This window comes from Anser cygnoides, chromosome 2 (assembly GCF_040182565.1).
Source record: "Anser cygnoides isolate HZ-2024a breed goose chromosome 2, Taihu_goose_T2T_genome, whole genome shotgun sequence".
Taxonomy (NCBI): Eukaryota; Metazoa; Chordata; class Aves; order Anseriformes; family Anatidae; genus Anser; species Anser cygnoides.
In genome coordinates, this window is record NC_089874.1 from 151,695,013 (window position 1) to 151,719,268 (window position 24,256).

The 24,256-nt window shown below is 43.0% G+C and overlaps 1 long non-coding RNA gene across 1 annotated transcript; it reads right to left on the reverse strand.

Annotated features, from left to right (window-relative positions):
• Positions 1-992: 992 nt before the first annotated feature.
• LOC136789797 (uncharacterized) lies at positions 993-22,435 on the reverse strand. The gene is made up of 3 exons (XR_010828789.1): positions 21,173-22,435; positions 19,451-20,465; positions 993-2,418 (listed from the first exon to the last, which is right to left on the reverse strand). It is a non-coding gene; the product is annotated as an uncharacterized lncRNA (long non-coding RNA).
• Between the last annotated feature and the right edge of the window lie 1,821 nt (positions 22,436-24,256).

The window sequence follows — 24,256 nt, forward strand, 5'->3', positions numbered from 1 at the left end:
ACTTTCCAAAAATATTAGCCTCTCTCAACTCTAAACTGCTAGATTGCAGCCCCAGAGACCAATTCCCCTCCCCCAGGATCACCGAGCACAGCTCCAAAGCAGTGGGTGGCACGTGGGGGCATCGCCCTGGGGGACACTGAGGCAGGGCCACCCCCCGTGCCCCACTGCAGCACCTGATGTGAGGACCTGATGAGCCCGTCCACACCAAAGGCTCTGCAGATGATGCTCCAAACCTATTGCTTGGAACGATGCCTATTGCTTCAGATAAATAATAAAGCCTATTGCTTCAAATAAAGACTTAAGTAATTTGTTGAGATGGGGCTGGTGAGGCCAAGAAGATTTTTTAGCCATCAGTGGATGCAGAATTGGCCCCTCCTAGCAAAGAACAACTCAACACCGGGGGAAAAAAAAAAAAAAGAAAAAAGAAAAAAAAGGGTTTCCTGAGTTCAGATTGCTTTGCAGCAGAGACCCAGAACAAATTACCAGAACAGGTATCAGGAACAAGTTACCCAGAACAAGAACATCATGGTTATGAGACAGTGCTGGGCTAACAATTGGAGCGTTCAGCAGAGTAACGCTGGGCCAGTTGGGAAGCCTATTGGCTTCCTACCTTGCTGATTTCAATCCTTCTATTGCAAAAGCTTGAAAGGAGCCTGTGGAAGTTCTAATTAAATCGTGTCTCAGCAATGGCCAAAGAATGAGTAACATTTCAGTTTGAAAAAGAGCAATATTGGAGAATATGACCAAATGAATAGCGTGGTGAAGTTTCTAGCACACCATTTGACACTTTCAACCGCATCTACTTTTTTCATTATATTTTTATGGGAACGACAAATTTTAACCATAATATATGCTGTGCTTTCACCTCCTGTTGTTGACTGCAGTGGAGCAACAATGCCAGAAGTCTCTTATCACTTCTCTGAAAGTTTATATATGGCTTGCTATGACCCAAAGGGGAAAGCACGAAGTGACTGCTTCATTAAATAGCAAAATTTGACTCATCCACCCATACTATTACCATCTGTTCCTTTTTCTTCATTTCCTGTTTGTAAAACAAGTAATTCATAATTATCTGCAGTTATATTTTTTTTGGGTAAGCCCTTTAGAATCAGAGCTGTTATGCCAGTGTACTTACCAGGCTGCAGGGGCCTCTAAATCCACCCAGCCTAATGAGGGTGTTGGTAATGCAAATGCATCAATCCATACACCGTAGGCAAACTGCTGCAGCTAGCTCAGTTGTTCTGGCATCCTAAAACGCCTATGCAAACATTTCTTTAAAAAATAAATACTATTAAAATTGCTAATTCAAGACAACGTATATAAGTAAAGGCATCATCTTTTTTCTTAGGACAATCACCACAAAAAGCTAAAATAAAGCAAGTTTATGGGCACACGAGCTTCTTCAGCTCTGCGATAGAAGCAGGAACTTTCAAAGGCAGATAACGGGAGAGAAAAGCTGTCGGTTTGATGTCTGTGCATCAGACCGTCTCTGAAGGAAGGGAGGCTGGTACCTATCAAGTGGAAAGATGTTAATAGGATGGAGAGAAAGGTGCCGAGGTTATCTCCTGAGGAGAGAGAAGGCAATATAGAGTAGAAAAAGGGGGACGTGGAGAGTTTATCAGGGTGAAGGGAAATGATGTGCCATAAAAGCAATGCTACAGAGCCACTGTGTTTTGGTATGCAGTAACTTTATGAATTTTAATTCCCGGGCTCATATTTGGCAGAAGCCTTGTAACTTTCCTTAATTCACTTTCCGAATGAAAAAAATAGGAAGAGTTTGGATTTTAGGGGGAAGATTTTAAAAAGCCTTTCCATAGCGTACCTTAGCAGGAATGGGAGGGTGAAAGCAGCACACCTTCCTCCTGCTTGAATATCAAGCACGGACGTTCAAACAACGCTCCTGTAACCCATCATGTTCCTTCAGAGAAGGCTCACATCCGCCTTGAGGAGCTGAAGGGGATGCAGACAGGACCTTGCCTTGTGCCCAGTGCCACTGCATGGCTGCTCTGCCCTTGGTGGAACCAAATTTAGTAATACATCAGTTCTGCACGGTCACGCTTGTACCTGCAAGATTGTTTAAGGGCTGACGATTTATTCAGGTGGGAAAGGCTCTGCCCACTGAGCTGCTGCCTGAAGCGGGCATAGGAAATGGAGGTGGGATGTCTGGGTGGCTGGTAATTTCACGGAGTATACTTGATGTATGGAAATCCACTTTTTGTAAACTAATTTTTCAGGAAAAAGAAAAATGTGATGGTGGGACATAGGTTTTCTAAGGACAAGTGTTCTGTAACTCCTGCATAGGAATGGGTTGCTCCTAGGCACAGGAGGAAATGCCACACATGGAGGGAGTTCGATGTCCCGTGTTTTGTGAGCACTTGCATGAAGACAACCACGACTGCAGTTCAGCTGGAAGTTGTGCTGAGAACAAGAAAAAGCAAGGGAAAGTCAGTGCAATTTACTCTTAGCACCTACAAAGGGGGAAAATAAGGCATTTACTGGTTGAGGGAGACTCAGGAAGCCTGGAGGACACTCAGCCGCCCCTAGCACAGCTGAAGGGCTGCAGCTCTCCTTTGTGCTAATGCTGACATTTTCCTTTCTTACAGTGTAAAAAAATAAAACCAAAAGATGGCTGTCAGAGAGCCTCGTGGACACTGGTGTGAGCAGAGTTCAGCATCCGAAACCTCCACCTGAGCCAGGGGGCAGAGCTTCCCAACGGCCCTGAAGCTGCTCTCTTCACCTCTCCTCTCAGCTTCCCCATTTATTCTGCGTACTCACTGTAAGCAGTGTTAGACGGGGTGGAAATCGGGCTTTAGAACAGGTCTTCATTCAATATGACATCGCTGCTGCTGCCTTCTCTGTTAAACATAGCCAGGTTGGAAGCTTTCTGAGAGAATGAATCCGAACTCTTGCAAACTGCCATCACGGCACGCTGCTTCCCATCAATGAAGGCCTCTCCTGACTGTTTGCATGGCAATGGGCTCATTTGGGGGCATGCCGCCTCCCATCTAGGTCTCTAATGAAAGTAAGCCTGAGATAAACCTATTTTTACAGCATTTAATGTAGCCTGAGATGGCGAAGAGGACTAAGGGGAGCTGTGAGAGCCACTGAGCCCCACTCCTGACAGCAGGAGGAGAGGGGAAGCACAGACAGACACATCTGACTCCTCGGGGCAGTGAAGATGCACTGAGTCCCATTCAGAGCAAGCTTGTCTCCTAAAGACCAGCAAGGATAAAGCCTCTGATAGCCCACAAACGTTTATCTTTCCTTTCCTTTCCTTTCCTTTCCTTTCCTTTCCTTTCCTTTCCTTTCCTTTCCTTTCCTTTCCTTTCCTTTCCTTTCCTTTCCTTTCCTTTCCTTTCCTTTCCTTTCCTTTCCTTTCCTTTCCTTTCCTTTCCTTTCCTTTCCTTTCCTTTCCTTTCCTTTCCTTTTTCCTTTCCTTTCCTTTCCTTTCCTTTCCTTTCCTTTCCTTTCCTTTCCTTTCCTTTCCTTTCCTTTCCTTTCCTTTCCTTTCCTTTCCTTTCCTTTCCTTTCCTTTCCTTTCCTTTCCTTTCCTTTCCTTTCCTTTCCTTTCCTTTCCTTTTTCCTTTCCTTTCCTTTTTTTTTTTTTCAAGTTGCAAGAACCATGCTGCTAAATAAGGTTTAACTTCCTCTTCACAGCTTTCTTTTTGAAGGAAAACATTTGTGAAGCCTTGCAGCATCCTGAAGAGAGGCTGAGTGCTGTGAAATTGGGCACTCAGATAGGACTCGCAGCTGAGCACAAAGGCAGCTCTGAGAGAGCTGTAGTAGCTGTGGCGGGGGGTACCCAGTCCCTTCTGTTGCTGGCTGGCAGAAGGCTGCCTCTTGAGAAAGAGTAAATCGCAACCTGCATAAACAAATTTACTGTCTTTAGCAGCCCTGATGCTTTCATTAGATTTCCAACCATTTTCATCTGTACCAGGGAAACGTGCTGGAGGTGGAAGCTCAGCAAACACGCTGTCAGAAAGAAAACGAGTTGTGAAATCTGATGCGCTTTTAAATGATATGTAAAAGCTGAATTTTTCTGAAAGTTTTCCGATAACTCTTCTGACCCTTCCAAGCTGCAAGTTTGTTTCTCAGGTCCTCACTACGGATCTGCTGCCAGACCTCACTTAGTATGGAGAGGAGCAGGGGCTGTGTAAAAGCCAGCCCTCTCCTTTTTGCAGGGGCTGGGACCTGGCAGTGCAGGGCAGTGGGGCTCTAAATTGAGCATCCTTATTTTTAGTGCAAATGTGGTAATCAACCAAAAGTCAGTGTGTGTCTGGTCATCCCTAGATGATGTGCCTGAAAATGGGCATGTACTGGATTGTCCCCTGTTAGAGACAAGTGAGCTCTGTGGCTTTGAGACTACCCTGCTGCTTAAATGCTCTTCATTTGCTCTCTGAATATCATCCTCAGGACCTCTTAAGCTTTTTTGCCCTGCACTGATCAGCCTGCAAAGTGATGCAGCTTGATTTTCCTCCCTCATTCATGTCAGAGATTTCTGCAGGGCCACCAAGCCCCGTAGTCCTTCCCAGCTCAGAAATCCCACATCTGATCCATCAGCAGCAATCATAAGGCCCCTTCTGTGCTGGGTCCACCCAAAGCCCAGTGAAGCAATAGGAGGTCTGAAGCAGCCCACGATATTGTGCTGGTCTTGGGAATCACTTTAATATTTTCAAAATATACAATTAGAGCTAAAAGTTCCTTGTACTTCCCCCTGATGTGTCTGCAAATGGGCACTTTTAAATAACAAATCCAGCCAAAGTACCGCAGCTGCGAACCTCTCCAAAGACTACAATATTTCTGCAAAATGTTAAGATTTCTTTTGTATCGTGGAAAAAACACAGTATGTTCCTCTCCTGAACAGATACTCAGCATGGCTGGATCTACAACCCTATCTGAGAGTTGTTCTTTGACTTTGACCCCCATGGGCTTTTCCAAACTCCCACAGCACCCTCCTTCCCACAGGTGCCAGGTAATTAGTGCAGGAGACCTGATTCACGTGCTCTATTAAGACAAAATAATGAAGATGTTCCCTTTTGCAATGGCAAAAGATGTTATAAAATGAGAAATCTTATGAAATGAAGAAACAGTTCCTGTATTTCGAATTGCGCCCTTTGCCTCTTGTCCTGTTACTGAGAGCCAACTGAAAACAGACTGGCTCCATTTTCTTTATTCCCTCCCCACCAGGTGCTTGTAGACTTGGATAAGATCCTCCCGAACCTTGTCTTCTCCAGGTGGGACACTCCCAGCTCCGGAGAGTCGCTCCAGTCCCTTACTTGTCTTCGTGGCCTTTTGCTGGACCTGCTCCAGTCTGCCCATGTCTTTCTTGCACTGGGACCTCGCACTGGGTATAGCACTCAGGTGGGTCTGACAGCAGAGGGGAAGGATCAGATCCCTCCAACAGCTGGCAGAGCCTCTCCCAGCACAGCTCAGGATGCTGGTGGCCTTCCTAACACTTGTGCTGAGTGCTTCTGTTTCCATCCTGTAAAATCTGACAGTGCATCAGGGAGGTACAGAAACTTTAAAAAGTCTGAGGCACTCAGAAATTGTGACTGTAAAGTCCTACATTGGTATTTACACCAAGGAAAAAGTTCTGTTCCCAGGGAGTGACCAAAGTAATGAAAACCCATTCGGCTGCTTCCCCACTGGACAATAAATAACTACCACCAGCGAGCCCCCTGTGAGACGAGTGTGGGCAGGTGTGGGAGCGCACAGCTCGGGCAGCTCCGTCTTCTGCGTTAGTCATGTAGCTCTCTGTCTCTGCGGAGGGATAAAGCTCTGTAGGACTGTGGGTTGTACAGCCCATGTGCAATAAATGAACCTTACAAGGCGTGATTTAGTAAAGTTGAAGGAATTTTTTGGCCCAGACAAAAAAAGGCACTAGGACCACAGGGCCCCCTGAGAGGACAAGGGAGATCCTGTTAAATTTGTATGTTATACTTCCAAGCCTACCTCCAAAAGACACACAGTGGAAGATGTTAGAGCAGATGTCCCTGTATAATAACAGTCTGAGTCACTGAAATTCCCATCTTATTTACAGGGAAGGACCAGCAAGTGGAATTCAAATACAGCTGGCAAAGAAGGTCCATCGCTGATAAAAGGAACAAGAGAGTTTAGCCCCAGCTGCCTTGGGAGACGTGGGAACAAGGCTGGCCAAGGCGTTGGAGGAGAAACTACCAGGGAGGAACGTTTCTAGGCAGGTAGGGTCTGAGGTTGGGTTCTTTTATTCTGCCTTTCTCTTCTGCAATCATTTCCCCTACTTGAAGTACAGCTTCCTGCCCCTTGGCTTGGTTTAAACAAATCTGTCCCGTTGCCGTCCCTGCTGTTAAAATCCCAGGGAAGCTGAGAAGCCTCTTCAGCAGTAACGAAGTGAATTAGCGATGTGCATAGGCAGCACTGCTGGGACCTGTCACCCAGGATGAGTTTGGAGACTCTGAATTGTTGACATGCCTCCTGCAGAGCTTCAGAGGTGGTTCATGAGGTGGCTTTCCCTGGTGCCAACAGAAGTGCCTCTCCGGAAGCTGAGGCATGATGTTGCCTGAGATAACCATGAAGAAAGGTGGGATTATCTCACCTCCACATCTGACCAAGTGAAAATACTGCTATCTTTCTATCATCACAACATTTATTCATCAATATTTTTTTTGGAAAATATGTCTGCTAGTTTTTCTTCAAATCATGACATCATTGCTACTCCGAAACTCCTGCCTGGAGCTCAGGGCATTGCTGTTCTTCAAGTAATCATCAGGAAAATCACAGCAGAGACTTCAGAAATCAAGTATGCTCTTCCAATCTGCTAATTACTATTATTAAAGCTAACTAGCTGAGGAATTAAATTGTGCTGCAAATAGGTTTCTGACTGAAATGAAGCCCATTTCATCATGAAACCATCCCAGAAGCTGGATGCTGGTTCCATGAACAACAGCACGGAGCAGATCCTGTTCAGAAAGCCTATTAGTGTCTGAATGGCCCTATCCCCTGGTAGTATCAGCAAGGTACAGAGGGAGGTGCAGGAGCTTTGTATTGCACTGTGGCAACAGAAGCAGCTGATCTAGTGACACTGGCGTAGATATCAAAGGCTTGTGCTTCATCAGTCTCCAAATTCAAGGAGAGTTTTTAAAGTTAGCGGAGATAAGGGGCTGAGATTGATCCTGTACCAGTTCTTGGAGAGGGAATAACACTTTCATCAATTTTCACTTATCTGGGGGAAGGGGTGGAGGGTGGTTGGTGGTGGTGGGGAGCTGCATGCAAACCATTAGTGGCATCTTGTGAGACTTTCACATCCACCAAACAGTAGCAATAAAAGGAACATTTCCAATGGTTGATCAATCATCATCTATTTTAAGAGCCATTAGGGGCTAAGGTTCATTCCAAGTGCAGAGTTTGACACACACAAAACACAAGTGTCTCCACTGGGTTTGTACAGAGGTGTTTTTTTTATGTTTGTTTTGTTTTTATTTTTATTTTTTATTTTTTTTAAGTAGCTTCTCCAGTTTGGGTCAGAGGATCAGGAACAGCAAAGTTTTCCCAAACTCAATCCTTCCAGTCCAAGTCAGCAATGGAGAAAAGAGAAGTGGTGGAAGCTGAGACTTTGTCACTGCTTGGGCTGGAAGTTTTGCTGTACCTCAGGTCCAGGGAGATTCTCAAGGCTGGGAAATTTCAGCTCAAACAGTTACAGCTGAGCAAAATTACAAGTGAGAGGAGCCAAGCTTATAAGGGGTGGAAGGGATCTTGCCTTCAGAGTAGGTAGGTGGTCATTTCTTGTGTGTTGAACTGTTGAAAGTCTTTCCAGCTCTTCAGTCTGTACCTTCTTCAAAATTTCTTTGATCGCTTCTTATTTTGTTCATCTTGATACAGAAATGAGGACGATTCCCTTCTCTCTTACAAGAACCTGCTATGTATTTGAAGACTTTTTGCCTGTTTCTGCTTCACTGCCTCTGAACAGACTCAAGTGCTCCAGCCAAGACCTCATCCATGCTGAACAGAGCAGCAGGGAAACCTCAAGAACTTTGTAGGCTAATCATAAAAGTCACCTTAGTAATTAGCCTGGTGTGATCAGCCAAGCTGTACCGCTTGGGTAAGGGTGAGGGAGTCAGGCAGATCCAGTCACTTCTTTTTTTTTCTGTGTTTCTGAGACATATACTGCAGTCAGCCTTGGAGAAAGAAGTAAAGGGTCAAAGGAAAATTTCCCCGTCATTAATCTCAGTGGATTTATAAAGCTCTTCTTAAAACCTGTCCACTGAACGGTGCTTGGGAGTATAAAAGCATAAGACAGATGTGCATAACACATTGAATCAGGGCACTTCTAAATCTTTTTAACTCCACTACACCATTATAAAGAATAATATACAGAAAGGTTTGGGTTGGAAGGGACCTTAAAGACCACCCAGTTCCAACCCCCTGCCTTGGGCAGGGACACCTCCCACTAAATCAGGTTGCCCAAAGCCCCATCCAGCCTGGCCCTGAACACCTCCAGAGATGGGGCGCCCACAGCTTCTCTGGGCAGCCTGTGCCAGTGCCTCACCGCCCTCAGAGTCAATAATTTCTTCCTTATATCGAATCTAAATCTACCTTTTTTTACTTTAAAGCCTTTACTCCTTGTCCTATTGCTACATATTCTGACAAAGAGCTTTCCTGTAGGCCCTTTTAGGCACTGTAAGGCCACTGTAAGGCCTCCCCGGAGCCTTCTCTTCTCCAGGCCGAACAACCCCAACTCTCTCAGCCTGTCTTCATATTGGTTGCCAGACCACTGATCATCTTCATGGCCCTCCTCTGGACCCACTCCAACACCTGAATGTCCTTCTTGTGCTGGTGGCCCCAGAGCTGAACACAATGTTACGTTATACCCAGAGCAGACTTAGGGACTACTATATGCTGAATCCAAGCAGAAGAGATGGTGAGAGAAAAGTTCCTGCAAGGATTCAGAGACATGGACACTTCGAAAACTAAGCGAAGGGCAGACATGTGACTTCTCTGCATGTCATCTAAATTCTGTGTCTTATACTGACCTCAGATCAGACTGCAATAATCAAGTAAATAAGATTGTAGATAAGATACAAAATGTACCATGTAACAGTATGCCCCAAAGTTCCTGAAGCAAACTCAGCCTCCCACTTCTGTCAACAGAGGATTAGCTGCGACAGAATAGGCAGCAGACTGATTATTCCTATCCACTATTTTATGATCCCTCTTCTGGTGCAATGAAAGGCAGTTATTCAGCAATCCAAAGAGCAGCGAATGAGAAGAAATGAAGGACTTAGTTAAGAGCAATTCTAGCTCAAAAATTGCTGGATAGAAGATTGCTGAATACATTTAAAATTCCACTTGGTTATTTTTATTTTTGTAATATCACAATCCAAGGTAAATCAGCTACAGAGACAGGAGAACCATACTGGTATTCCACTGTGGGGTTATACCTTGACATAGTGAATCTTTTTGAACAATATACTTCCATTTTAATGTATTCTTTTGTTTAATAAGATTAGTCCTTTGCCATGTTTTCTACAGAGTACTGCAGTTTCTTTGTTTTTGTCAATGCAGCACAAAATATTCCAGGGGCTAGAAGAGAGAAAATGTGCAACAGGAGTTCTTTTCTGCTAGCTGGAAGACAGGAACTTTCTGGATGTAAAATGGATAGTACGTTTTCTAGAAGGAAATTTAAAGTGGGTATTAAAAGTATATAGCTGCATAGCAAACGGTTAGAACCAGAGGATTTTTAAGGAAAACATAAGATATTGCATCAAGCAGATGCTGGGAGTGACCCAGCATGGAAGTGTCTTAAAGATGAGTGAGTGAGGTCCATGAAGGGGACCATCCACTTGCAGCATCCCAGCACCATGCGTCAAGATGCCTACCCCATCACCAAATCCCTAGTCCTGAGCTCAACACCCCAGTTCTTAGCATGATGCATGAATCATATTACAGAAATGCCAGAGCGGTACATTAGAGTGGTGCAGTCCCTAAGCCACTGCAGGGCATGTGATGGGGGGAGAAGACAAGTTAAAGGCACTTTTCTCTTTCCTAGAGTTAATGCTCCAGTCTGGACTGTCATTTCTCGTTGTCTTCTCTAAACAGTGAAAGGAGTTGTTTGTGTCCCATTACTCACTAAATGGAGCAATAATCCTGTGACGGCACCACTTCAGCTGGGGAAAGCTGAGGTATAAATCCTGTTTCTTTCCTTTCTGCAGTCAGAAGTCAAATCTGAGTTCTTGCTTTTGCCCAACTTCTCAGTTATAAAGCAATCTCTCATTTGGCTCATAAGAAAAAGCTGCTTCTGTAGGCTTGAGTGCAGCTTTAAAATGCCATTTTGCATATGCAGACTGCATTATGTTTAAATGAGCAGGCAACGTATTATGTTGTCTCACTGTCTTTCTAGCTCTCCCTATGACAATATAAAATGATGGAAATTCAGTCAGACCCCGAGTGCTGTTTCTGGAACATTGTAAGCAAATAAGTGTGAGATAAGGCAAAATAAAAGATGTGTTACTGCAACTAACAAGAGACAATGCATCACAGATGTAAAATTTGGGATCCAAAGACTGAAGGGACCATCGGCCATGTTACAGCATTTCCATGAAAATTTCTTCAGACAGCAGAGAAGTGCATCTCCATATATCTGTATTTCAGGTACTGGGTACCAGCTCTCAGATATCTTTAGCTGCCATAAATCAGCTTCCAAGACCGTTGCCTCTGGGTCTGTCTGCCAGGGACTGTGGCGGTGTCAATCTCTTTAAGCTGCTTTTGTCAAACTGGCCAAGAATTGGCTGATGCTGTCTCTAGGAGAGGACTCATAATTAATTGGATTTAGGGCATTATATCAGTCAGAGGGTGGCTCAAAATTGCAATGTGGACTTGAATGTAATTACTACAGATTCAGAGCTGAGAATTCAATAATCAGACAAGCCAGATAGTCCTGAAGGCTGGGTTTGTACCTGCACACTTACTCCAAAAGGTGAGGTAAGGAGATGTGACCGTGGCTTTTTCCAGGTCCTTCATTCAGAACAGTGTGAAAAAGTGATGTCCAGGAAAGGGAGCAGCCTGCCAGCCTTGGAAGCTGTTCTCCTTCACTAATCAATCACGGGTCATTACATAGCTAATGATGCAGCAGAGACTTCCATCTACCCATCCATCACTGGACTGCAACCCTGACTTCGAAGGCTCATTCCTAGGGTGAAGAGACCATCACTTCACTCAGACTGGGCTGTTGGCTTCACAGATCAACGCTGCAAACCCTTGGCAATTAGCACAAGGACTGGAGCTGCTATTTGATGTTCACTGCTGGAGAAGGATCAGATCCCACTGGTGGAGTTGTCTCGTGCTCAGGGAACACTGCATGGGACATATTATTAGATGCAAAGGGCTTCCCAGCTGAATATGATTTTATGTATAAAACGGATTATATGGGAAGAAACAGAATGTAGCCAAGGGACTCTCAGACACCATCATTTTCTCACCTGTGACTTCAGCCATTGTGAATGTCCTGCAAAGCTGCAAAGGCAGCCTGAGAAAATAGTTTCAACAGCACTGACACATGTCAAGGAAAGCCACAGAATCTCTGTGACTTTCCCAAATCATCCCAGCACAGAACTTTTTCAGGCCTTATTTAGATTCCAATTCTGAGCATATAAAGACCATTTCTCTCTCAGCAGCACCTTGCTGAACACCAGCAACTGCTCATACCTGGTTTTCGTCCCTGATTGCAGTGCCTTGTTGTAACAAGCCCAGTGACCAATGCACACTTCCTCGAAATCGTAGGCTATCAAGCACATCATGATTCACACTGAGTTACGTTCACATCAGTATGAGAAAAGAGGAGAGTCCCCAGTATAAATCTTCCTCACTGACTTGCAAATGCTTCTGGCACATCAGGGAGCCGCAGTCTGACAAGTCTGACACCACTTGTGTTTCCCTGGGGACTTATCCCCACCAAACCTTTCACTTCACTTTAAAATCTTTTTATCCTTTTTATTAGCTTGAAGTGCTTAATTGATGTATGAAGTTCAGTTAAAACATCTAATGTAAAATGGTGGGACAAAAATCAGGAGAAGAAAAGGAAGCTGTAATATGAAAAAAAAAAAAAAAAAGCCCTACCCAGCCCTAGTAGTAGGAAAAAATATGAGAAGTAAAGATGACTGATTTTTTCAGTTAGTATTATGGACTTAGATACCGTAGCAATTAAATAGTTTGCAAGAAGACTGTGGGTTTGTAGCTGTAGGGTCATTTTGTTGTTGGTGGTGGTTGTTTGTTTTTGTTTTTGTTTTTCCCTTTCTTCTCTCTGCTTCTTCTCAGACCACCAGGTAGGTTTCTTCTGCTCTTCCTGGAATTTCCAAAATCTCAGCAGCTTCATCTAGTCTTCTGCTCTGGCTACTTTTAGGTTGGAAGGGACCTCTGGAGGTCATTCAGTCCAGCCTCCTGCTCAGAGAATGATTAGCTTCAGAATTAGATCGGGAGGCTCAGGGCCTTGTGCAACTGAGTTTTGGAAATCTCAAGGATGGAGTTTCTTCCATCTCTGTGTGCTCCTGCTCCAACATTGAACCGACCAACTTGGTCCCACACACTGCTTTGTTTCAGTGCTCTCCCCTCTCCACAGAGGCACAGGGACTGGGTGTACCAGCACAGAACAGCCCTGTTTTTTTCATATTCTCACCATGTTAATTTTTGAATGGTAACAGACCTGAATGAAGAAGTCACATATGTAAGTAAATGAGTATCATAAAGAAATCTTGTCCTGTCTCTTTTTGCTCTCAGCACTGGCTGTTTCTAGGTGTTTTGGAAGCAGATATGGTCTTAATGCTTCATATCTAATGAAGTTCAAAGAACATTTCAAAGACACTGTCAAACATTGCTTGAGGAAAACATACGATTTCCCCTTATAAATTACACTAGTAAATTGTTTAGTGCACTGGAGGACTATACCTAGGTATATTTTACATTACAGTTTGAATCCTCCTTCAGAATTCTGTGGGGAAATGAGGCACAATTCAGCTGCTGCTGAAGCCAACACGTCTCCACAAGGACTCCTCAATGGGATTGGAGAGACTCTAAGTCCATCTTTTCAGGAACCTGTTTCTGAAAATAGCCAGTGCAGAAATTTCAGCTACTTCCAGACACAACATGGCCCATCTTTCCTTCCAGTTGTGGTCAGCAAGTAAGGTCTAGAGAAGTCCACTTTCTCTGGATAACAAAGGAATCCATTAAATCAACAAACTAGATGACATTTGGACAAGAATATCTTGAAATCTGAAATTTCTTGTTCTGCTCATGCCTGTAGGTAGAGTGAACATAGTACTAAGACAGCTATGTCAGTTAATGAGCTCTGTGAAATGAGAGAGCTAGCAGTGTGTCAGTTTTGAGCTACTCCTACTAAACAAGGTCTATGTGACTTGTTAGGATATGTCAGTCCACTGGGACACTTGACACAAAGATTTCAACAAGGACTTTCAGACTTGGTGGCACAGAAAACTTAAAAACTTTTTTTTTTTTTTTTTTTTTTTTTTCTGGGCTTCTTACTTATTCTCACTTTTTTGTTGTTGTTTGTTGTTGTTGTTCAACTATGAATTCAATCAGCTTAACTTAAGAATAAGAGATAGAAATAACAAGAAAGTTTGCTCATATAAAAAGTACCTTGGAAATGGATATGATTTCACACCCATCATGGCTCAGGTAGAGCTGATTCTGCCCTGCACAAGAGGAGAAGCGATGGAGCAGACAACCTTTTGAGCTCTGCTCTAAGCCTACTTGAATTGGTTCTGTACTGGATACTCTTAATTTTCTGTGGATGTTTTTCTCCTTCCATGGACAATGAAACAACCACATTTGTTCTGATCCCTGTGGTGTGCTCATGTTGTAGAAGAGAGTGATACTTTTGAAATGTGGGATGTTTCTTCTGCTGGCAGGAAGCACAGGGATCTTTGAGACCCTCTAGAGTGATACCGTGTTAGAGGTCTGGCTGTAGCGTTGTATGAGATTCACAGCTGTATGAGATTCAAGGCAGAAAACAGCCACGTGATGGAGAACAGCCCTGGGGCAGTCTCCTAACTATGGAGAAGTAGCAGAGTAGCTTTCTGTACTGTTTTCCCACTGCAGGACCAAAAGACTAAGGCCTCATCCAAGTTAATCAAATCCAGTGAGTATCTTGTCACAAATTGAAGAGACTTTGGATTTTGGCTTATTGAAAAAAATGTGAGAAGCATATATTGTCCTTGTGCAAAAGGCACCAAAGGATGAAAATCTAATGAAATCACTGGCAAATCTCCACAGATCTTATCGGAGCCAATAACTCACCTACTTTTCCATAAGGAGAAGCCAGTAAGGAAAGAATATTTCCTAAATGATAGCCAAAAGGCAATGATTTTGAAAAGAATTATATAAGACAGACATAAGAATGCTGTAAACAACAAATATATTCCTACTTTACATTTCAGTTTACTGCTTTATTTTTGCTGTGCTGGCCTTTAAAGCTGACATTTATGTAAGACAACCCAGAAGAAATGGAGTCCTTATAATTTGAAAGACACAGACAAAAACTGAAACAGTGATCAAAAAGCCATCTGCCCTTTGTCTTTCTCTCATGGCTTGTACACAATTTAATGTCTTGGTTTCTGAATACAGTATTTGCCCTTTGATCCGATTTCATCTTTCCTGGCTGATTATATAAGGTCTTTTTATCTCAATAATTAATTCAGCCAAATGGATATTATTCTTCAAAAATACCCATTCTCCATTAAATACCCACTCCATTAAAAATTATGTCTGAGGGGTCTTTTTTATTTTTTCCCCTTTAATCAGGAAGAAATTATAATATTTTATCTCCCTGTTTCCTCTAGTTAAATCAAAATGGCCCTCTGAGGCATGACTAAATGATGTTTTCAGTGGTACTAGGACTATCACGAAGGGCTTGAATGGGATTTGAGGTTAACTGCCGTAAGAAGATGTGTATCCTAGTGTTGGCATGGACAAGGATGGTATCGCTGTAATTCATCCCAGCCCAAGACAGCTGGCTGTGCTGAAATGAGCTGTCTCACAGGGTCACAAGCCACTTTCTGCACCGCTTACTCAGGAGACATGACTTGGGTCTTATTTACTGAAAAATATAATAAGCGAAAAGTACTCAATTTTATCACACAAAATTATAAAATATAAAATACATAGAGAAAGAATACATCAAGGTCATACTACTAGAGAACTTGGCTCTGCATAGCGCTATTCCTACAAATGCCGTTTTCCAACGCAGGCAGCTGGACTCAAGGCAGGTCCTGGTGATGCGCTAATACTGAATAAATGTCATAGTCTGTAATAGTGCAGAACAGGACATTTCTTATTTGAGATTGGTGATGGCCCAAGCTTGGAAAAGCCTGTGTCTCTTCAGAGATGCACACCGTAATGTGGTGGCTGGGAAGACGTGGCTTTCAGTAGTCACAACAGTCTACAAGGCAATTTCTTGTCCACTTGTTCGTTTTTCCTATTATTTTTCCTTCTTAGCCAAGGCTAATAGGTTCTAAAACTCACAATAAAGCTGAAGAATGTCAGGACCACAAAAATGGTCCTTTCATCTTGCTTTCTCATCCTGTTACACAAGCTCTGAATGACAAATAGACTGTGTAGTCAACTCCTTTGTAGAACTTTTTAGTTACAAAGTTAGCTGAACACATGAGATAAGAACTATAAGTTACACCCAAGACCAAGCAATATCAGACAGTCTCATTTGTACTTTGGAGCTAAGTCAGAACATGATGTACATCACAGGGCAGCAAGCAGACTCGGTGGTATACCAAAACTAATCTCAGAGAACAGTGACATTCATCACAATGGATGAAATTCAACTCAATGAACATCAGCTTTTAAAATATAGACATCAGTTGCCAAGCCAGTTGTCACTAAATTATCTTTATGATCTCAGGAGAGGAATAGATGCAGTTTATCTCATCCTACAGTAGCCGTGATGAATTGTATCCTACTTCTCTCTGCTGACTCAAAAGAAACATGGGGTTATTAGTTCAAATGGAGGCGTGTGAATTTCAGTGAAATGATTCCTGTCTGGGTCTTTGATAAGAATTGCTCTCTCTGGTGACCCATAGCTACAGAGGAGGAACATGCAACCAGTTAAGGCTAAATGTAAACTTTTAGGTGTCAAAAGCCTAGAACAGATACTGCCCTACAGCCCTTATTTTCCCCTCCTTCCTCAAAGACATCTGCATCAGATAAATGAGATGCCTACTTACAGACATCGTTGAAGTGTTTTGAGAAACCTGAAAGATATGAGCTATATGGTCTTATAATTCATTTCACTTATGGACATCATAACTTTCTCCCCTGAGGACTGAAGGTACAGAGAGCAGACTAGGAAAGAAAGGAAGGGAGGAGAAGGAGAGGTTGGAGGTGTTTTGTCAGTGAGGTCCCTCAATAGGGTGCTGTGGGAAGAGGATGCCAGTCGAGCCTTGGCATGGGCAGAGTTTGCTCTGACATGCAGCTGTTGCTCACTCAGGAAACATTAGAAGGCCAGGACAGAGGTGAAGTGAGGTGATGGTTGTACTGTCCCATGGGGCTGGCTCACTCAGAGCCCCAAGGCAGCACTCAGCTCATGGTAGCTAGGACTCAGAAAGTACTGAATAAGTTCATGCTCAATTGCCCACAATATAAAATCCCCTCCCTCTCGTTTCCTGAGCATACAGAAATATGCACTCATACTGGTTTCTTTAGCATATGCACAGAACTAAATCCCTTTCTGTTCCGTTGTGCTGCTTCATCTCCATATTTTCTATTAGCTGTTGAAAAGCTCTTCAAATTTATCCCTTACTTACATAAATTTGTTTACACCAGAGATGCATCTTGCATTCCTTACCTTTGCCACAGAAAAGGCAGTAACAAGAACAAAAACACTTAATTAGAGTAAGGAGAAACACAGGGAAAATACTCATCACCTGAATATGCACATAAGGTCATTACTGGCATTACAACATGACTTTTTAAGACTTATCATTACTTTTTAATTGCACAAAAACAGAAGGCAATTCCATCTTTTACTGCATAGCTTATGACCAGGAACCATTTGCCAAACAGACATCATAACAGCAAATAAACTTGAACTTGCTTTGAAATTGAAAGGATAGTCACAATATATATGCTACTGTTTATACCAGCTACCCATGGGCGATCTGGGGGAGAGCTATTTGGGTAAAATTAGCAAATGGTACAGAACAGGTTGCTGTCAAAACAATATCTCTTAACCCAGTATCCCCTCAAGCAAGTTCAGTGAAGAAAGACAGAACTGAACAAGGAGAGGAACAAGGAGAGGACAATTTTAATTAAGTTTTGGCTGAAAATTTTCAGACTAGGAGCTTTCTTTTGAAAAATATTTGTTTTGTGGAATTCAAATGCTCCTTCCTAATTTGTTGACATACAGCTACAAATGAAAACATCTGTACTGGCAGAAAAATTCAGATTTACAATTTTTCTTTCCAGTTTGGAAGGAAAAGTCAAAAATGCTAGATTTTCCCAGTAAGGGAAACTGCATGAGGAGCTCAAATGATAGAAATGAATCGGGAACATCGTGCTGGGTTTTCATGGCAAAGGTTTGGTAGCGGGGGGGCTGCAGCGGTGGCCTCTGACCCGCTGCTGGCCAGAGCCGAGGTGTTTTTCGTTTGCTTTAGTTTCTCATTCCTCTAGTCTGTTAATAATAGGCAATAAATTATATGAATCTCCCTATGCTGTGTCTGTTTTGCCCATGACAATAATTGTTGAGTGATATCCCTGTCCTTATCTCAACCCTTGAGCCCTTTCCATTGTATTTTCTCCCCCTTTCCCTTTGAGGAGGGGGAGTGAAAGAGCGGTTGTGGTGGAGCTCGGCTGCCCAGCTGGGTAAAACCACCACAGTCCCTTCTGGTGCCCAACATGGGGCTCAAGGAATTTGAGATAAGAATGACGAGAGAGAGAAGTAACTGGAAAAAACATGGACTGGACATTGTCTAACAACGTAACAGTTGTGAAGAATTTACAATATGATTTAGAAGAATATGTGTTGTCTTAATGTGGTAAAGGGACATAGGGTGGATTGTGTGCAAATTGTCCACTGTTAGTGTAGTGATGATGTTATGTTGATTTGGTTTAGGGAATTATTATTTTTTTTTTTTAAATGCACTTTTTTTGCGTACTAGGAGTCCCCACAGGCCAAGCTCTCTTAGGATGAATGACTCCTTTGGTGGGATTCATGTGGTCAAAGGTAGAGAAGAGTACATCAGAGACATTCATCTGGCTGAGCTTAATAGTGGTGAGAGTGAGGCATATCAGGGTGTCCATATCTCACTCTAAGGCCTGTATCTAAAATACACTACATAAATCACATTTTAAATTGTTTATTTTTTGTTTCCATTGTCAGAGACAGGAGCTTAGGATGAGAAGATCAGGTGGAGATACGTGCCCTACAGCCTCCTTTTGCTAAATCTTTTCCTGTCTTTCCCTATCAAACCACAGCAGAGGTACTTTTGACACAAAAGTCTATGCCCACTTTGTTTAAAATTAATTATCTACAAAAGCATATACTGTGATGACTTGCTTATTGGTTTGCGCGTAGCATATAATCAATGACATAATGACATGCTTTGTTCCTCTTGCAATGCCCCGAGCTTTATTTGGTAACACTGATAGTAAATTTCAGCACTGGGAGTGCATCAAGGCTGTTTGCTAAGGACCCCTTGAGAATGACTGATCATTCTGGCTGTGGTTTGTTTGCTTCTGCCTCTTCCCATCTCTGACATAACCTGGTTACTTTAGGAATATATCCCTTTCTTCCCTGCCAGAGGCAACTGGCTGCAAGCATTATTAGGGGTGCAGATAGACTATTTCAGAACTCTGGAGAAACTAAAAAGAAAAGGCCTGCTTTGACATAGGCAGCATATGATATTTATGTATGTATATGGCCTCTAAGTAACCTCTTGAACTGTGGGAGCAAGGAGAGCATCCACACACTACTCAGAAAGAGGCAATAGCTCATCATCTAGTTTCCCATGGAAGGGATGCTCCGTAGGAAGATGAGGTTTCCATATGGTTTCCTGGCTTCTTCTGAGTCTCGAGAAACAGAAAGGCTGGAAGGAGATGGTAATTCCCCTCCACCTTAGCATTTCAAACAAAAATCTGCTGCAGCCACCTGCTTGTCTCCAGGACTTTCTGTTTTGCCTGACAACTTCTATTTTTAAACTGGCTGAATTGCTCTGTCAGGAATTACCACAGCTACCATCACCCCTCCGGTCCCACCCTCCTCTGGATTACGTTTCCTCCTATGCTGTGGTCTTGGTGCTATTTTATAACTTTTGGCGGGGTGTTCCTCCTTGGCTGTGTGGAAGTGACTGGCATGAGGAAGCGAAAGGAGAAACGTGTCCTCATTTTCCTGCATGTCTCTAGGCTACAGAGCACACTGCATTTTGCTGCTTGCTATTTTTTTCCCCTCACTTCTTACCTCTGTTCTTATTTCAAACATAATCTTCATATTTGATCATCATGGAAAGTAAAATCCAAAGCGTAATTGCCCTTGACTTAACGGGGGGAAAAGCATAGCTGTTTGGTGTGTTAACTTGAAAATTCTGGTAGCTTTTGAAGTGATTTATTCCTTAAGCAATGCTTCCCTAGCACACTGGGAAAAGGTAATTTGAGTGTTATCACTCATTCACTTACAGGACACTAGGCTGTGTGCCACAGGTGTGACCCAGCATCTCATGGTGCTGCGTGTTAATCATGAAAGCACACAAGTACTTCTAGCACGCATCAACAGCTGCATTTGCTTCTCAGAACATTTTTAGTCATTTTCTTTTCCTCTAATTACTCTCCATATGGTTTTCCTCTGAATGACTGAGGGAACAAGCAGGACTGGTCCCAGGACACAAGACTGTGCTCTGCTGTGGATCTCCTCTGTCATGCTTTCCATCACACAGCACTCAAACCAGCTCAAGGAGCTTCATGAGCTTTGGAAGCGTTGTGTATAGTGTCCTGTTACAAGTGTATATATCTCCCAGGAAAAACTACTTCCTTTGTTTTTCTGAGGCATTTAAAACCCGGCTTTGTAGTACTTCTACATTTTCTAATGCATCCTCCACAGCTGCACATTTGTGGCCCAGTTTACAGAATCAAGCCACAAAATGGGGTGACAGAAAATTGCTTTTCAAAACCAAACCAAAACCTGAATGCAGATAGGTCAGGAACAAAATCTCAGTTCTGAACACAGGCATGAGGGTGCCTGCATGTGACATGTGCTCTGTCTTACTTATCTCCAGATGGTAAACTCATACAGGCAGGGATTTTGTTTATTTCCTTCTTCCAGTGCTTCACACAGTCTAATCTTGGTGTTCCAAGACAAGCAATAAATGTTGAAAATGAGTTTTTCATGTGAGTTCAGGTCAAACCAATCCCTACTCATTAATTTCCCCAAACTCTGAGGTTTCTTTATCCTTGTGCCTGATTACTTGCATACCTATAGTCTGTAATAAAGAACAGAAGAAAGAAATTAATGTTCACTACAGCGTTCAAATCTTTTTAAGTCCTTCATTACTGCTCAATCCCTGTTAAAAGCAAAACGTCTTCCACCATACTAATAGTCTTTTAAGCAGGCATTAATTGGGAAATAAAGAATCCCTTATTGTAAAACCTGTCCAGCACAATTCCATATTTTAGATACAGAAGCCCTGCAAGCCATTAAAACGAATACCTATGCCTACAGATAGGAATTTAATTGGTAGTGGTACTTGCTGTCCCAGTCCAACAGTGACATCCTCAAGGACTAGTTCTGCAGGGTTTGAGTACTGGGGTAGGCCCACAGCCACCCCATGACACCAGCAGTTTCGGCACCAAACCACCCAGAATTTGCAACAGTAAAAATGAGGCCCCAAGTCGCCTTCATACAGCAGGTGGGCAGTGCTGGTGTCCTGAAGCATGGTCCAGAAAGCCAGCAAATGTAGCAAAATCACGCAGTGGATGAACAGGGGCTCATAAAAAAGCTTCGTAATCTCATAACAGCTTTTTTGGCTCCAGCCATGAGCTTTTGTTGGCCTTTACTCAAAGGCCTTTATGCCATTTAAATGCTATTCCTTAAATAGTCCTTGAGAGTGGGTTTCCTTACAGGCTGTTTAACCCATCACATCATTTGTGACGTGGCATATGTTTTGCATACTAGAAAACAAAGACTTACCATATCTTGAAAGAAAGATATAATACAGCCACTTGGCATACAGAGGTCTTGGCTTCACAGAGGCTTTGGGCATCCTTGTCCCCATGGCAGGCCAAGCCCAGCCACAGAGACTCTTATCAATATCACTCCAGCTGGGTCAGTCCAGAGCAGACAACATGCATTTACTGTACAATCCTCTGATTTAGATTTTCTTAGCCCAAAGAGGCTTTCTTTGGCTCGAGGGACTTGCTCCTCTTCAGGGGCTTCCCTGTAGGCTGCCACATGCCAGCTAATTCCCTCCAGACTGAACCAAGGTCTGTGCAGAAGGCTTGAAAAGCAGCACAGTCCCCTCCTCGGCACTCCACTTCGCTGCACTGCTCCCTTGTGAAGGCTGGAAGTGCTCTTGGACTGCGCATCGGCAGCGCTGCCTGTGCCAGTGAGGGTGTGCGGGCAGTATCAAATGTTTCCCCAAGACATGCAGAGGTCACATACCTCCTGGCTCGCAGCAACGTGATGGCTGTGCAATGCGTTGGGAGACAGTTCAAGGACAATCAGACATATAGTGCTTTCTGCTAACACAGCACGGAGAGAAATGGCAGATCCTGTGGCAGTGACAGGAGGGACACACCTACAATTAGTTGGTCAAGGTGTATGGCAGTTCATCCTGCACCAATGTGGGGTGCTCAGGTCCTTTCCTCCCATGGCAGGTGCAACCTCCTTAAGTCCACAGACACCAGGAGCCCTACTGAAATGGGGCAATCCTCTCTACTGAATTATTTGATTATAACAGTTTCCCCAAATCTTTAAATTGTTAGCTATTCTGTACAGAGATCATAATAGGAAGGTAATGATTTTTTACCAAGATGTTCCCAAACTACACGAATTCTCCTGACATAACTTCAAAACCTGAAACCCAACCTGTAGTCTGTTTGCTTGCCACTTTACTTTCTTTAATGAATGGTGAGGTCACATGGAGCAGCCATTTAAAATAATACAATAGAAATAGCTCTGAGTCTTAGAGTAAGCAGAGGACATAATGAGCTGCAGCAAGAGAGAGGGCAACAATGGTATTAGATCTATTTGTTGAAAAAGGCTTTTTTTTTAACATATTAACTTTCATGCTTCAGAAAACTCTGGAGATTCAGACACAAACTGAAGGGAAGACGACAGTCTTGGGCTGAATTAGAGAGTGGTTTTTAATTCAGGAGCTGGAAGGGTGGCGCAGCTCAGTGTTGATCATGTTTGGTGGTGGGTGATATCAAACACCTTGGGGTCAGCAATGCGCAAGAGGACAGACCCTAAGGACATATTGACCGTAAGGTGAGACTTGACTGATTGATTTAAGCTCCTAGTATGGAAAAAAATGGTGTAGCCATATCCTGCAAGGTGACAGCGGCTGGGGGAAAATCAGAAATGACACAACCCATGTTTATGGACACTTGTGAATGTGAACTTGAACCTCCAGAAGTAATAGCTCCCTTTATTCACATTCAGTGGTTGCAAGACCAGGCCTCACAAGCACAAAAAACACGTCCTGTGTGTGTGCATTGGCTGTGCAGTTGAATCAGGGCTAAGTTGCACATATTTTGTGCATGCAGTGTTTATGAGTTTCTGAAAATAAAACTAATGTGCATTGTCTGGAAGAAGAATCCAGCTTAAAGAAAAGCCCATAAAGTCCTTGAGTAATTGAATTCTGTTTCAGAGCATGATTACTACTAAATGACTTTTATCCTCTGGGTACCTTTCAACCTAATAAAGAGTATAAAGAGTACTGCTGAAAATCAGCATGAACTTGTGTGAATAGTTTTATAGATTTTACCTCTAGCATTTTGGAGGGTGTGTGAGTTATGGTGTGTATCTGCACTCAGCTCTCCAGTCTGTGCACATGTCTTTGAAAATATCCATTTTTATGTTTGTTTGTTTTTCTGTTTTGCAGATGAGCTGATCTGAAATGAAGCAGATACTCCAAAGCAACTGAGGATTCAGGTGTGTATGGAGTTAAGGAGCCTTAACAAGGTAGCATGGCCAGAATTCATCTGAGTAAATAGTGGCACCTGCACTACCCATGTCTTCACCTGAACTGCTCATCTACAGCACTGACCCACTGGAGTCAGCAGAGAGGACTGGGCAGATTTAATATGCCTGACTTCTGTGTCATATCATGACAAAATGAGAATTCATTTCCTGATGAGAATATGCCTTCAGCCTGTTCCTTCACACTATAGATCAGCAGAAGGTGGTTAGGGAGAAATTTTGTGGCATTGGAAAATCATTTTACAATGGTGTTTAAAATAGGCAGGATAAATCACTCCCTACAAGCCCGTGTCTTCACTGACTACCAAGAGAGATTGAGATGCGAGGATGCTCTGTGGGCACTCAAAGTTAAACAGTTTTAACAACCATTCATAACACTTGGCTATTAATTACTGACTACGGGCAAGCTGTTATCTCTTCTGTGTTGGAAGGTTATGTGACTTAACCTGTTATATCTCGTGATTAAAGTTGGTCTGTACAGCCTTTCACTGAATTTTGATCTACTACCACCTCTCTGGGGCATTGCCTCTTACTGTACTGACTCAGGCAGGTAGTGAACAGTGCTCAGCTGAACAGAGCTGCCTTGCTATGTCTCAGCTGTTTGGTTATTGTTTGAGCTGAAGGTGCTTCTGACAAGTCCAGCCTTTTTCTGCAACAGCCATTTGATCATATGGTAAATTTTTTCTGTATCTATGGACAGAAATGATTTACTCCGCATTCAGAAAATGTGGCAGTTTGTAATGAAGATAGATTTCTAAACAGGCTTACTCTCATTTTTCCTTCCCCCCCCCTCCCAGCATTGCAAGCCTGTTATTAATTATGCAACTTTACATAAAAGATCCATTTAAAATTCTGCTTCTAGCATGGGTTTTGATTGATTGCACTGCTACGTGGAGCCCTAAGGGGTGGCTTGGCCAGAGACAAATATGCATATTTAAAAAACCATGCCATTCCTGACCTTGCAAGATGTGGAAGACTGCTTGAAAATCTACGTGAATAACGAGAGAAGAATTTATTTCCCAATGAAAATATGCCTTCAGCCTGTTCCTCCACACTATAGATCAGCAGAAG